Raw genomic sequence first — 14,991 nt, forward strand, 5'->3', positions numbered from 1 at the left:
CGTGGAATTGAAAAAAGCGAACAATGAAAAGCTGGTGCGTTTTTCTTTGAATAAAAAACTTGCACAACTGAAATGTTGGCTGAAAGGGGGTAACTAACTAAATAATCCATTGTAGAAGCAAAAGCAGGTAATGCCTAACTCGAATCGTGAAGGGGACGCGGGCCGTCAGCCTTTGTCAAAGCTCTCCAATTCACAAAGTGTCAATTAACCCTATTTGAATAAGTAGTTTTAATTGTATAGCCATAGGAACTAAGTTGGAGAGAAACCCTGCATATTTTTGATTTAAGACGACTAAGCTATTACTAAAACTTTAATAATTTGTTCCTGAAAGGCTGATTGATGGTTCTAAGTTGTTCCATTTCCTCCGAACTAAAACAGAAAATTTTAATTTTGAAATAAAGATCTGTTGAAAATAAAATTTTTAAACTTTTTAAGCCTTGCTCAGTGTCCGTTATAATTTCAATCACCAAAATAAAAAAAAAACGGTTTCTTTATCAACACAGTGGAGCACTATTTAATAGTTGCTTGGTAGTAGTAGGTAAATATATTAATCAATATGTTTTCTCATAGTTTCACAAATTATGGAATATAAGTATCTGCATCACCACAGACTTATGTAAATAAACTACGTACGATCTTACTGGACGCGGATTCGTGGATCATGAGTTCAGTTTGCATAAATTAAGTGTACTATATGTAATTAAAAAAATATATTTACATGTGCCAGTTGTCTTTTTATACATTATCTGTAATTTTTCCAGTTTAAATTTATCGATTGGGGCCTTAATGCATTTTTTTTATTCCAAACACCTATAATTCGTGACATTTTGAATTAAATATTCATAAAACATTTTCTATTCAGTTTGCTCGCGAATATTGTAACTATAAAAACATGATGCAGGAGTGAAAGTTTGTTGACATTCTCCTAAATAACCGGTGTTTTATTGACGCAAAATACGAAATAAAAATGATTTTTTGATGATCAAAGAATATTTAAAATAAATCTCTTACTCGTTCACCAATCGAGGGATCTAGCTCCATAAACGTACGCATGTCGACAAATCTCATTACTTTCCGAGGATAAAGTAAATTCAATATCTATCGTTCTTTGTCTGTCTATACCCTTACAAACTTTATTTCGCAAGTTCTCCTTAAACATTGTATACAAGCTGTAGGTACTTACATAATATTTTCTATTTCAATACAAATTGGTGCTGTGATTATTAATTCAATAGGTCACGTTCTCCGCACACCTTTATGTCGAATTTCTTAAGCTATGACCATGATCAACTTTGCTTAGTTTTGCTATAATAAAAGGATATATTTTATATTAATTACTATGCTAAGTTTTTCTAGTTTTTAGACTGTTTTCATATTATATTTCATTAAATTTTAATTTTATTGTATTGTTTAAATAGGCAATCATATTGTTACTTTAATTATTTAATTTAAAAAAGGTTAGTTAAACTTTTAATAACATTTAAATAAGTTAAATAATATAGGATTATTATTTTTATTTAAAAAATCCGACTCTAAAATTTTTACTCAATTTCCGGTGTTCTTATCAATTCCGTCATTTTTTAAAGTCTAAGCGAGGGTTGTTTTAAAAAAAGCTAAATTGTACACCTTATTTAAAAAAAAAATCCATTGCATATAAATAAAACTAAAAACAAATCGATTTTTAAAAATACTTGCTTTGAAATCTAAATTGCGAACTCATTCCGAAATATATAAGCTCCGGAACAGACTTGTGTCTGAAATCGAAACTTCACTCGATAAAGTTTCGATCTGGGGTGAACGCAATCTTGTTCACTTTAACCCTAAGAAGACACAAGTCTGCGCGTTCACCGCAAAAAAGACACCGTTTGTCGTATCACCTCACTTTCGGGGCACTTCCCTTGATAATAAGTCGAGTCTGGGGATTCTTGGCGTCGATATATCTAGCGACGTCCAGTTTTGCGGTCATCTGGAGGAAAAAGCTAAGATAGCTTCCAAAAAAATAGGGTGAGACGGTATTTCACGCCAGAAAACCGCCTGAAACTGTATAAAGCTCAAGTGAGGCCACACATGGAATACTGTTCTCACCTGTGGGCAGGAGCGCCACAGTACCAACTCCTTCCGTTAGACCGCATTCAAAGTCGGGCAGCTCGAATTGTTGACGATCGGCGTCTTACTGTCCGGCTCGACCCACTGAAACTGCGTAGAGATGTTGCATCTCTGTGCATCTTCTACCGAATTTAAAGTGCTCTGAAGAATTGTTCGGATTGATACCTGCTGCAGATTTTCACCATCGTACAACCCGCCATAAACTAAAATTTCATCCCAACCATCTGGACGAGTGGCGGTCCTCCACCGTGCGTTTTTCAAGGCACTTTCTTTCGCACAACCACTCTTTGGAATCAACTTCCAGCAGCAGTATTTCCGAACCGATACGACAACATAACCTTCAAGAAAAGAGCATATTCCTTTTTAAAAGGCCGGCAGCACACCTGCAATGCCGTAGGTGTTGTGGGTGACCATGGGCGGCGGTAGTCACTTACCATCAGGTGAGCCGCATGCTCGTTTGCCCCCTGTGTTGTAAAAAAAAAAAAAAAAAAAAAAAATATTTGGCATAGGAGTCCTATCTTTTACATAACAGTTAGTGCTATGACCACAATCTCAATTTAACGTATTCAAATTAAATTAAACCGTTAAACCTATATTATATTTAATGCTTATCTCTATTTTTTATAAAAATATGCATACCGATTTCCTGAAATTCTAGGGTGAACTTGCATTTTTTTTTTTAATTGAATGAGTATTTCAGGAAATCGTAAATTCTGTTAAAGTCGCGGAATAATTTATTAGTAACCTAAGTTTTATTGAAAATATACCAATAATTGCCGCGTTATATAATAGAAGAAAGACAACACAAACACTTTCTTCAATTTTATTATAATAATTATATTGATTGACTATTAGATATCAGGCGTCAGTCTCACGAAATTTCGTCAACAAATTAATTTACAATAATGAATCAATTTTCATTACAAGTATTAAAGAAGCGTTGCCAAGTCATTTTAAAGCAATTTTCCGTTATTAAGCGCGTCTTCATTCGTTGTTATTGTTTAGGGCCCGATGTAAATTAGATGGCGGGTGGGCTCCTTAGGAAATCCTATTAATTATTCCTTTAAACACAGTTGGGTCCTCACGATATTGTAATAAAAAGCTTCATCGTCGTTCAATGTCGTCACTTTGATACAATGTTCATTTTTTTATATTGTTATAAAATAATATGAATAAAAATATACAATATATTTATATCTTTCCTGGCGACAATTTTTTGCTTTATGCTTGTACTTTTAAAATGCCTGCATAATATAAAACAGTTTTATTTTTATTCCATTAAACTAGGCATGAAAATTCTGATAATTTCTGTTTTAATTTAGTTTTATGAGTTCTTGCCCAGTAATTACAATTTTTCGTTTTGGACGATTGTTATTAATGTTAGAGATCGATCTATTAATTTTCGATTAATGTATTTAAGTAACAATTGTAAACTTTTTTATTGGATGAAAATTGAATGACAATCCAAATTATGTTATTTGTTGTACAAGCGGAATGATGGTAGATAAAGAAGAATCTTATATGTATTATATGATATATGTATGGCCCCATATTAAGTCTTATATATATTATAAAAAACTCACATTCAGAGAAAGAAGCTCATACAAATCCTTGTGCCTCTTTATTAGTAGAATATGTACTAAACTGATTATATATATAATATTATTATTAATATTAGACAGATATTAATTCATCATCATAAATATGAATATAATTTTTATTATATTCATACATATCAATATTATTCAATTTTAAAAATAAAAAAAATATATTTTGAAGACCAAGATGGGATTCAACTTTATGGGCAAAGTGCCATTCAATTTGTTTCTTCCCTGAAGTATAAAAAAATAAATAATGACAGTATAGACGTAGTCTGGATATTATAGAACTATTCATGGTTCTACACAATCTCTATTAATATACAAATGTCAAGTTGTGATTTAACATAATACCTATATATAATTTTCCAGTAGAAAATAATTTTCATTTAGTTAATTAACATATTAGTTAATTATCATAACATTATTATGATAATTAACTAATATGAGTATATCAATTATTATAAGCAAATATACAATTTTCAAAAACTCTTATTATAAACAAGATATGCATAGTACATGTAATGAGGTATTTGATAATTAAGCAACGTAAACAATTAGATATAATAACCGAATGGTTTATTAAGCATTATTTTCATTTTACTCTTACATCCGTATGATTCCACTCTTATAATTAGAGATGAACGCTCTTCTGTCATACGTTAACACAAAAACATGCTTACCTAATTAATAAAATTCGTTTAACTGTATAATTTTTTTTTTATATAATAAAATTAGTAAATCATTGAATCGTAAACCGTCCACTTATTTAGTTTAATATTTTACACTTATTAATATTTTATACATAAATTATTTAATAAAAACTCAGCGTTATACAAATTTACAACAGTGCAATGTTTTGAAATTTTTTTTAGATGATATGCTAACTCACTATAAAAAGTTTAATGTTTTAACGAAAATACATTTAAAATGTTTTTTACCGTCTCTACTCATGATATACACTTCGTATTAAATAGGTAAAGTTTAAATGGTTGCTGTTTCAGAAAAACTTGACGTAGAGTGAATTCTTGTGTGAACCAGGAATGCGAGAACTTCCATCACAGAAAGTTGAAACCAACCGAAACATGTTGCTATTTTGAAAGATCTTTTTTGCTTTCTATAGTCCCGTATTTCCAGCACATAAGACGTGAATTCTTCAGCGTCTGTATTGCCTCCAATGTGAATATAAGTTGGTCGTTGATACATGATCCTAACTGGAAACTTTTATTTCAAAGATGGTACGTTAGTTTCTAGAGGCCATCTAATACTGTCGCTACAATACGAGTATGTCAATAGTTTTAGATATATTGAAATGTATAACATGTTATTTATTCATAATAAAATAAACTTTGTGTTACTTTGTATCAGATAAGATAAATATATATATATTTGTAACATGCCAATATATGCAACACTTTGATTCTCTTTTTTTAGACTCATGAAATCTACTGTCTTACATTATATAGATAGTCTCCATACAAATACTTCGAGAAAAGCGGGCCAATTTTTTCATATTGCGTGATAAATAGTTATGAGTGATTACTTTATAACTTCTATATTTATTTTATCTTATAATTTCTGCATCTTTTTAATGCGTAAATACTAATTATATTTATTTATTTAATAATACGTCAAGAAACATTGTATATGTAAGTATATAGCATACTGATAAAAATGAAGTTGGTTAATTTGACACTACTCTCTCTCTCTCTCTCTCTCTCTCTCTCTCTATATATATATATATATATATATATATATATATATATATAATCTAAGTCTGCTGTCCTAATTTTCCATTTCAAACGAATCGAAAATAGTATAATACAAATTCCATTGGATTATGAGCGCCGCTGCATGCACGGTTGCCGGATTTACTTATTGTTCGCTCGCGTACTAAAGATGATGCCGATTCTTAGCGAGAACTACGATATCATCAGGCTTATTCATACTGTTCAATTTGCTGGGCCTCCCCCTATGGGGTCTCACCCGGCAGGCAACAACTGTGCAGAATGAGCTAGATGGCACGAGAAGTGAGAAGAACGTCGGTTTAAGTCCATCCCAATGATCCGCACATAACGGCGCGCATGTAACATGTGACGACGTGGAAGGAGGGTATATTGACTTGGACCAGTTCCCCCTTCAAGGGGATGTAAGAAGATACGTACGTTAGATTAGAGGTTGGGATATACAATTCTTCTTATTTGAGTTCCATTTCTTTAAAAGTTAGACAACATAAAGGAATCTTAATTTTTTAAGTTGGCGCTTTGTAAATCTGAAGATATGCAATTACAGATTACATTAACAGTCATTTATTACACATCGTTACAACACTTTGAATAATATATATGATCAGCATGATAATTATACGTCTCTGTTCTCGTGTTCCCGTAGTCGGATCTTACGATATCCTTACAAAGAAAATGTGTAGTGACATATATTTAATATCCTTACTCCATTACCACAAGGATAATCTATGGAAGTCACAGTAATATAAGAATTCTTCACACTGTGGTAGCATTTTAATCTTTTATACCCATTTCTACGTTTTTATTTGTTTTGTACACTATATATATATATATATATATATATATATATATATATATATATATATATATATATATATATATATATATATATATATTATTTATATATATATATATATATATATATTATTTCAACAAAGTGGTACATATAATTTTGTATAATAATATACTCTAAATCTATTCAGTCAATACTGTAAAGGTATATTTTGAAAGAGGATACCAAATGTTAAACAATACCCAATAGATGGTGGTACTTGATAAAGACAATAGAGTTGCCGTAAATTCGAGCCGAATTAGGCAATTACAAGGTTGGGGCGGACCGCGAATACGTCTATATAGCTTGATTCTCCAATATTTAAGGGAAATAACACGCAGAAGATATTTATATAATTGTACAAACAAAAATTATTTTTATTCAATTCATGTTTCTTTGGGAAAAACGTTTAATTTTACTGTTTGTGATCCTCAGTTTGCTCGAGTTCATATGAAAGTGTTTAAAAGTTCTTTTTAATAACATATAATAACATAAAGAACACAGTTTATAGTAATGATATAGTAATCCCTATTTTTCTATCTCACAAACGATTTAGTTGAAGAACTTCATTATCAGTGACATTTGAAAGCAACACAATTGATTTTAATGACATCGAATATGAATAAATAATTCATACTAGATATGTAAATAAGGTAAGCGACGTATATAGAGTTTGCCACAATAAAGTCATTAACTAGTACGTATAGATTATATTGTTTCGGGGTGTATAGCGCCCGCTTAGTTTGATATTGATCCGTGGCTAATCGCATTTCTAGGCGTTGTGGGCCCAATCATCGCCGATAACTGGATTTTACTCCCCGAACGTTGTTGAGACACGTGACGTCACCCTCGGGATATCAACTGTGAACCCTATTATTGTACGACTAATTTAATTAATACGTACAATAACTTATGTTGTTCTCCTATACTTCATAGCTTAAGTTCATACTCGTTGACAAACATGAATACGTTTATACATAATACAAATGTGGGGCAATAATAGGTATTAATTTTTCTATAAGACTGATAAGAATCTGAGGGAGGAGTCAAATTTCCGTCATTGACATGTATTATTTATCGACATGTATTGACATTAATTTAGAATGCATAATCGCATAGTTTATAAGTATATTTTCAACCGAATCCAAAAAGAAGGAAGTTCTCAATTTAGTTGTATTTTTTCTATGTTTCTTACCTTATAACTCTGTTACTTTTAAACTGATTATTTTTTTTATCTAAAAGGATAAACTTACAGATTGATCTCATAGAAATTTTATCAGAATCTGTGCAATAGTTTAGTCTTTAAAACAAAACTTTTATATCAAAATGTTTCATACCAAATTTATACCAAAATACTTAAGACAGTTTTTTCATGAAACACATATTATGTTTTTATTTCAAATCAAATCAAATCGTTTTTGTTTTACAATGAAAAACAACGGTTTCAATCGTCACTAAATTAACCACAAAGAAAATAATTTCAACTAAAATAAAATGTAATCTATGTCTTTCTTTATTTTAAATAAAAACCAAGTATACAATGTGTACAATTTTGTGACCATTAATTGAGTCGTTAAAGCCAACGTTGACAAAAAATGCCAAATAAACAACAAAATACATTTATTTCAGTCCTTAATAATCCTCTTTTTTAAAATAAAACATCTATCAATCTACAAATAAAAAATTAAATAACGAAATTTTAATTTAAGTATTTAATGTACTAGCGTTATTAAGATGTGATAAGTTAACGTATAAGCGAAATACGTACTAATGTTAATAGAAAGAAGGTTTACTTCTCTCAGGTAGAAACACGTAACTGTAATTATTTGAGGCACTATTATTACCTTATTTTACTTCAATGAACCCGTAACCGCTGAGTTCATTATCACAAGGACCCTCGACAGAGATCAAGCTCCGATTAGACGACCCATATAATGAAGTACTTACTAATGTTACCTTGCCATAGTGTATGCATACAACTATCTATAGAAATAAGACTTTTAAATAAGTACACCAGGTAGACGAAAACACTAAACTATTAGCAGCAAATTCACAATGTAAATCACTTAATTTTTATATCATGAATTGGACAAACAAATAAGTCTCTAACTGATGATAAACAATTATAAAATAAATGATATATTTATATAAGGTATAAGTTTTTATGTAAGTATTCTGCTATATTCAAAAATTCACGATTATTAACCCATTATCAGAAAATATGACTTAAACGGCTATCGAAATGATAGATTTAAATTTTTTTACTATTTGAATAGCCGTTTAAAAATAAAATTTTGTTTGATTTTTTAACGTCTTACATGTAATATGTTAATTTAAGTCTCTTTCCCACTTTAAAAAAAACAATTTTTATCATCGATAACTTATTAAAACAGTTATCTCTATAATTACGATCTTAATTAGATAATATGTATGCATGTATGTATATCATTTATATTCAAAATTAATCTAATACATAATTATGAATTGGCACATAATATAACAATAGGTTACAAATTGGCAGACGCGTGAAACCACATGTATGTACCTAAAGGTACTCGCGTCACTGAGCACTCAACATCGACTAATTGCAACGGGCTTGCTTTGCAGCCTCTAAAGCCTAGGTATGTTGTATTACTGTTTACTTGACCTAAGTAATTCAGTAATTTACTTGTAATCAGAACGGTATGTAAAAGTTATTATTTTCGCGTTAAATGTTTTAATACGAAATATTTAATCATAAAGCCGTTATAACTTCAATGGAGGATTATATTTTATTTTTAATAGAGGTACGCAGGTATTGATACGAGTATATCGTCAAAGTCTTTTTTTTTTATACAACTTAGAATGGCAAACAAGCTGACGACCCACCTGATGGAAAGTGGTAACCGTCGCCTATAGACATGAGCAGTACCATGGACATAACAGAGTATACTGTTTCGCCCATGATACCTCCCATGCGTTGCCAGTCCTGAGGACTCAGGTGTTATTCCTCTTTACCCAGTAAATTCACGCCATATCCCACCCTTCAAACCGAAACACAGCTTTGCAAACACAACTGCTTTACGGTTGAAACACGAATGGGACAGAGGTACCCAAGCAATCGACTTTTGTACAAAGTCTCCCTCTGGTAAAATAAATATAATATCTATATATATATCTGGTAATAGTGTCGGATCTTTATATGTAATCTTTGTCAGATCCGTCAGTATTCTACGACTATGACGATATAAGCATTATCGATTGCTTTGCCCGCAATTTTACACGAGGTCATCGATTCATTGATTTATCCTGTGGCATGGCCGACTTAGGTACGTGAGGTTCTGGCCTATATACAATTTACACTCGAGAGCGCTCTTGCTCGATATTGTCGGTTCTATATTAACATATTTGCAACGAGAATTCACCTAAAATATATTAGTAACACAAGGAGAATAATGTACATGGGATGTTCCTGATGTTTCAGGCATTTATAGACTACAGTTACTGAATAATACAATCATTGTAAAATAAAACATAAAATAATCATTACCTATATTGATTATAACGAAAATATTGTACCTTGAAACATAGTAAATATATATATATATATATATATATATATATATATATATATATATATATATATATATATATATATATATATATATTATAATCAATATCATCATCATATCAGCCTTTAACTATCCACTGCTGAACATAAGCCTCCCACTTGGGGGGTTTTGGCAGTAGTTGCCACGCTTGGTAGGCGGATTGGCAACCGCAATCAGGATTTAGAGCTGTTTTAAGAGGGACGCTGCTGCACTTCCCTCGCCCTTAGTTGGCTCTTACAGCACCCGATAGGTAGGGGTGGTCTATTTTATGCCGGGACCACACGGCGATTTATTATTTATTTTATAATGTGACAAAGAAATTTGAAAAAGAAGAAAAAAAATTTTTAAAGTCAGTAGAAGATTGTTTTCGTCTTACGTATATTTTATGCAATATGTCTGCTATTTTTGTATGATTTTGATGCAATTGATCAAAAACCTTTCGTTGTCGTAAGTCATAAGTCGATTATTATTTTATGATATAAAATCTTAGTTTTTTTATAGCAAGACATGTGATGACATCATTCTGGAAGAACATAGAGGCGACATGCTCCATGAATACGATCCACTGAAAAGAGAGCGTTCCGCTTTCAACGGTTAGCCGTATTATGTCAGCTCACTAAGTACTTTTTCACACTACGTTTGAAGGATCTGAGCTATAAGGCGAAGGAAACACGTCACGAGAAAGGCCAAACCATATTGTTACGGTACAGTTCACGTAATAGTTGGCAAGCTTATTTGTACGAGATGTGAGCGGCCTACCTTGTACAGATGCAGTCCCTGACCCGTCCTTGTGGTGTGATATCGGAAAGGAAAAGGTGTAATAAGGGAATAAAGTTCTGTTGAGCTTGGAATAAGTAATAGAAAACACTGTGGGTGGCTGTATGTATGCATCTCTAAATAATAGTAGAGGTTCTACAGTTTTGCTTGCTTCCCGTGTGGTGATGTACCCACGATACAAACAGTTCGTATCTGTAGACCATCGAGAGCGTGTAGAAAGCACTGAGTGGAGCAATTCTAGAGATGCGAGCAATATTAGAGGGCTCTGTCCTATTCATGTTTCTACCGTGAAGCAGTTGTGTTTGCATGGCTGTGTTTCGGTTTGAAGGGTGGGACATGGCAGTGAATTTACAGTGTACAGAGGAATAACATTTGAGTCTATACAGAACTATCAGAACATTATACTCTGTTATGTCTATGGTACTGCTCATGTCTATAGGCGACGGTTACCATTTTCTATCAGGTGGGCCCTCAGTTTGTTTTATATAACAGAAGGCTCTGCTCCAGTGTGAAATACTGTCGCACTCTATTCAGAACTCCGATTTTTTTCGATACTGTTTTAACCCGACCCTCCCTGTAGTTTTGATCAAAGATGCTTTCAGTAAATCGACCTTATCTATATTTTCCGGAAAAAAATTCATAGAATGAAGGATTAGATTAATATTTTAAATTTTTTTGTCCCATTTATTACAATGTAATCATAATTAACACAGATAAAATATCTATCAATTCAAGTCTATGACGGTAAAGAAACCAAAATATATTATAAGTACTTCATTTGGGAAAAAGCGACACGGTCAATCCTTATACTTATATCGAATATTTGTTTTGATATCTTTAAACAGACTTCTAAAGCAATTGAAATTCTTTTGAATTACTTAATACACAAACTGTGTTAAAGTAACTTTCGTTTGCGACGGAAAACTTTGAACAGCCCATTCTTTGTTATTTTTAATATCGACTTTTTACGTTCCAGCATTGGTTGCTAATGGATTTCAATATTTGTATTGACAGACAAACAAGGGGTGAGTATAGTGAGCTCTCGAACTTTAGGTACATCTACGACTATTCGCATTGAGGTACTTCTAAGAATACTATAACGCAATCCTATCCTGTTTTGAATAGGTTATAAGTATACAAAACCACACTTGTTACTAAAATTGTTACACGGTACTGCACATAACTTTTGTTATTCTCAATTTTTTCCATAATCCTTAAGTTCAAAATATCAATTTACGAAATGTTTAGAAAAATAAAAATCACTATCTACTTAATATGAAACTAGATAACTAATGAAAATTGTAACGTAAATAATTATACTTACATAGGTATATAGCACCCGAAAATAATAAAATACTTTTACTATAACATCTAATCAAAATAAATATCAGTTTGTTCATAGTTTAGACCGCAAAGATACACAAGTTCAAATTGTATCTACACTAACACTAGATATAAGACAAACATGCCAGTCATGGACGTCGAACTCTATTACCATAAATAGGTACAGATTTCGGTGGGCTGCCTTACCCTGCTCCATTATCTTATATTGGTGCCGACGAAGATGAGTTTGCAACATTTTTATAGTCCCTCTACTACGCCGTCCATTGGAAAAGTCCATTGGTTATCAATTTTGTATCGTTACAAAATTCTGGTTAAGGTAAAACTATATTAAGAGTGACAAGTAGTATTGTCATTAGACTGGTACTATAACATTTATTATTAACGTAATATTAAAGTTGACATTTCGTATTTTGGCGATAAATTTAATTTTATTTATCGCCACAGTACGAAATGACAATATTTTCACTTTATTTCTATTTTAGATACAAAATAAATAAAACTCATAACATTTATTTGAAATAGCTACATATGCTCGTAATAATGAAAATAAATTGAATGCGTAACCTTCATGTAGGTACCTACAGGAAGATTTCGAATTTTCAACTAATTTTCTGCTTCTGCGAACTGAACCAGATGCCTCAAATAGAGTGTTGAAACGGTTTTTACATTTAATTATTTTTTATTATTCAATACAGTAATGGACGAGTTTTAACAATAATAGTTCCGAATCCTTCATTTTCATCGAATAGAATCAATAAATAGCACAAAATTAAGATACTGTCTGTTTGTTTCTCAGCTTACTTCTTCTAAATCATTCAATGATTTTTTTTAAGATTTACTGTAATTTTCATTTTTTTAGGAAAGATTTACATACAAATTTTTTTACTTTAATTATATTTAAAATAGCTCAAACTAAGATATAAATATTTATTTAGATTAACTTCAGTATTGAAATCATATATTCCGTGAAAAAACCTATCACCTATCACTGAATATGAAAATAAGAGAAATTAAAACTAATATATCTACAGAAAACTGAAACTAAGAAAAAAAATCAAAGAATTAAAGTGCCAGTGACTTGCATTAGTAGGCAAACTGATGAAGAAAAACCAAACATTATTTAATTGCCTTTAACACATTTGCATTAGAAAGTTAGTACAAAACACACATTGTAACTTGTATATACACCTTATTTAATAAAAATAATATTCGTGTTTTATAATATTATAAACAAATTACAAAGATTAGTTGTATACCGAATACACATCGACTATGGTCTGCGGTCAGAGAGGCATATGAGTGACGCGGCGTGGTTGCGGTGGACGGCAGGTGCCACAAAGTTTCAGGCTGCCAGAGTGGGCTTAATGTGTCCATCAAATCGTTTAGTCTTATAATCTAATTTTGAGATACACAGTATATTATTCAAATTCTTTTTCTTTAATTAAAATTGGACGTACATGGTAAATTTAATTAAGTAATTTTGTAATAGCAGTATGGAGGACATATCTCTGTATCTCCCCTAGCCATTTGCCTATTTATATCCTGAAGCACGTGTGTGTATTTTTTCGTTTACCTAGATCAAAAAATCTAGCTATCTATCTATCTAGCTAGATATACTAGAAGTTGCAATCTTCGCATTACGAGAGAGGTAACACATAAGACATTCGATGGGCAGCACAGTTCATTCCTTAACATGTAGATATTTATTATCTATATACATGATCGGAATTCCTTAATATTCGGCTCGTCCCATTGAAACTGTATAGATACATTGCATCTTTATGTATCTTTTATCAAACAGATTATTTTCTAATTTTCTTTTGCCTTTTATATTTTTTCTTTTTGTATCTTGTTAACGCTACTTAAAACTCTATGTTTTTATAAAAACCTTTTACACTTTTATCATCACTATATCGACCTTATTTAATAGTATTAATTACATTGTAACATTGTCCTGTATTTGCTTAGTAAGTGAATAGTAAACAAAATGAGTGGTATCGGAACGTGAACTGGTTAGTCCTGATAGGCGATAAAATTTACATGGGTCAAGCCTCCGGGACTCTAGCGGTCCCCTCATAAAACTTGGCTGATTCCGAATAAAGACGGAAGAAAGATGGGTGTAGGAACATTATTTTTTATACTTTATACCCAGATGCCAAACAATACCTGATGTTGCCCTTCAAATGCTACTTTTTCATATTTTGGTTACATGTTACGTCATATTATGTTATAAGTACAAGTACCTACCATAATTTAATATATTTAACTTACCGGCCAGCACATGCACAAAGAAAACTATGAATTCCTGTGATGGACTTAAAACTGCGATAGTAAATAAAACATAATGTCATAATAAAAATACCGGTAACTATATAATGTTTAGCTATCACACTTTACAAAGAGTATAGTGTAATCATAGCGATTTATCGCTGTTTTTATTATTATATGGTCGGTATCAAAAAATATCCTATACTCAGTATTTTTTTTTGTGTATTGATGATCTACCAAGAAACAGCACATTTACAATTATGTATAAGTTTAATTTATTTAGTTTAATTAAATTTGAGCGAGTTTGACTACAATTTCATCTGATCTTAAATAATGATGGCATCTAAGCTGTTACACGCAAACTTAAATAATGCTTATTCTCTTTTGATGGACCCTATGTTAAAGTGATCTGGAAACACAGATGCCGATAGAAAACACCACTCTGACTGTTTATATAAGAAATCATGATGCAAAATACTTACGAGTAGTTGGAACGTTAAACATATAAGGGTGAAATTGTTCTCGACGCCTTATTGTTCGATGATGGAAAGTACTTACCGGAGGAATTATATTTTGTTGTTTCTACGCACACTCCAAACTATAATCTATAAAATACAAACAAACAAGCTACAGTGATGACATTTATACATTTTGACTTTTAGGATTCCTTTGGAAAAGAAACTTAACATTTTACATACCCGAGTACTTTTTTTATATTCATATGTTTGATC

Source organism: Galleria mellonella, unplaced genomic scaffold, assembly GCF_026898425.1.
Source record: "Galleria mellonella isolate WM207_F2 unplaced genomic scaffold, CSIRO_AGI_GalMel_v1 utg173, whole genome shotgun sequence".
Taxonomy (NCBI): domain Eukaryota; kingdom Metazoa; phylum Arthropoda; class Insecta; order Lepidoptera; family Pyralidae; genus Galleria; species Galleria mellonella.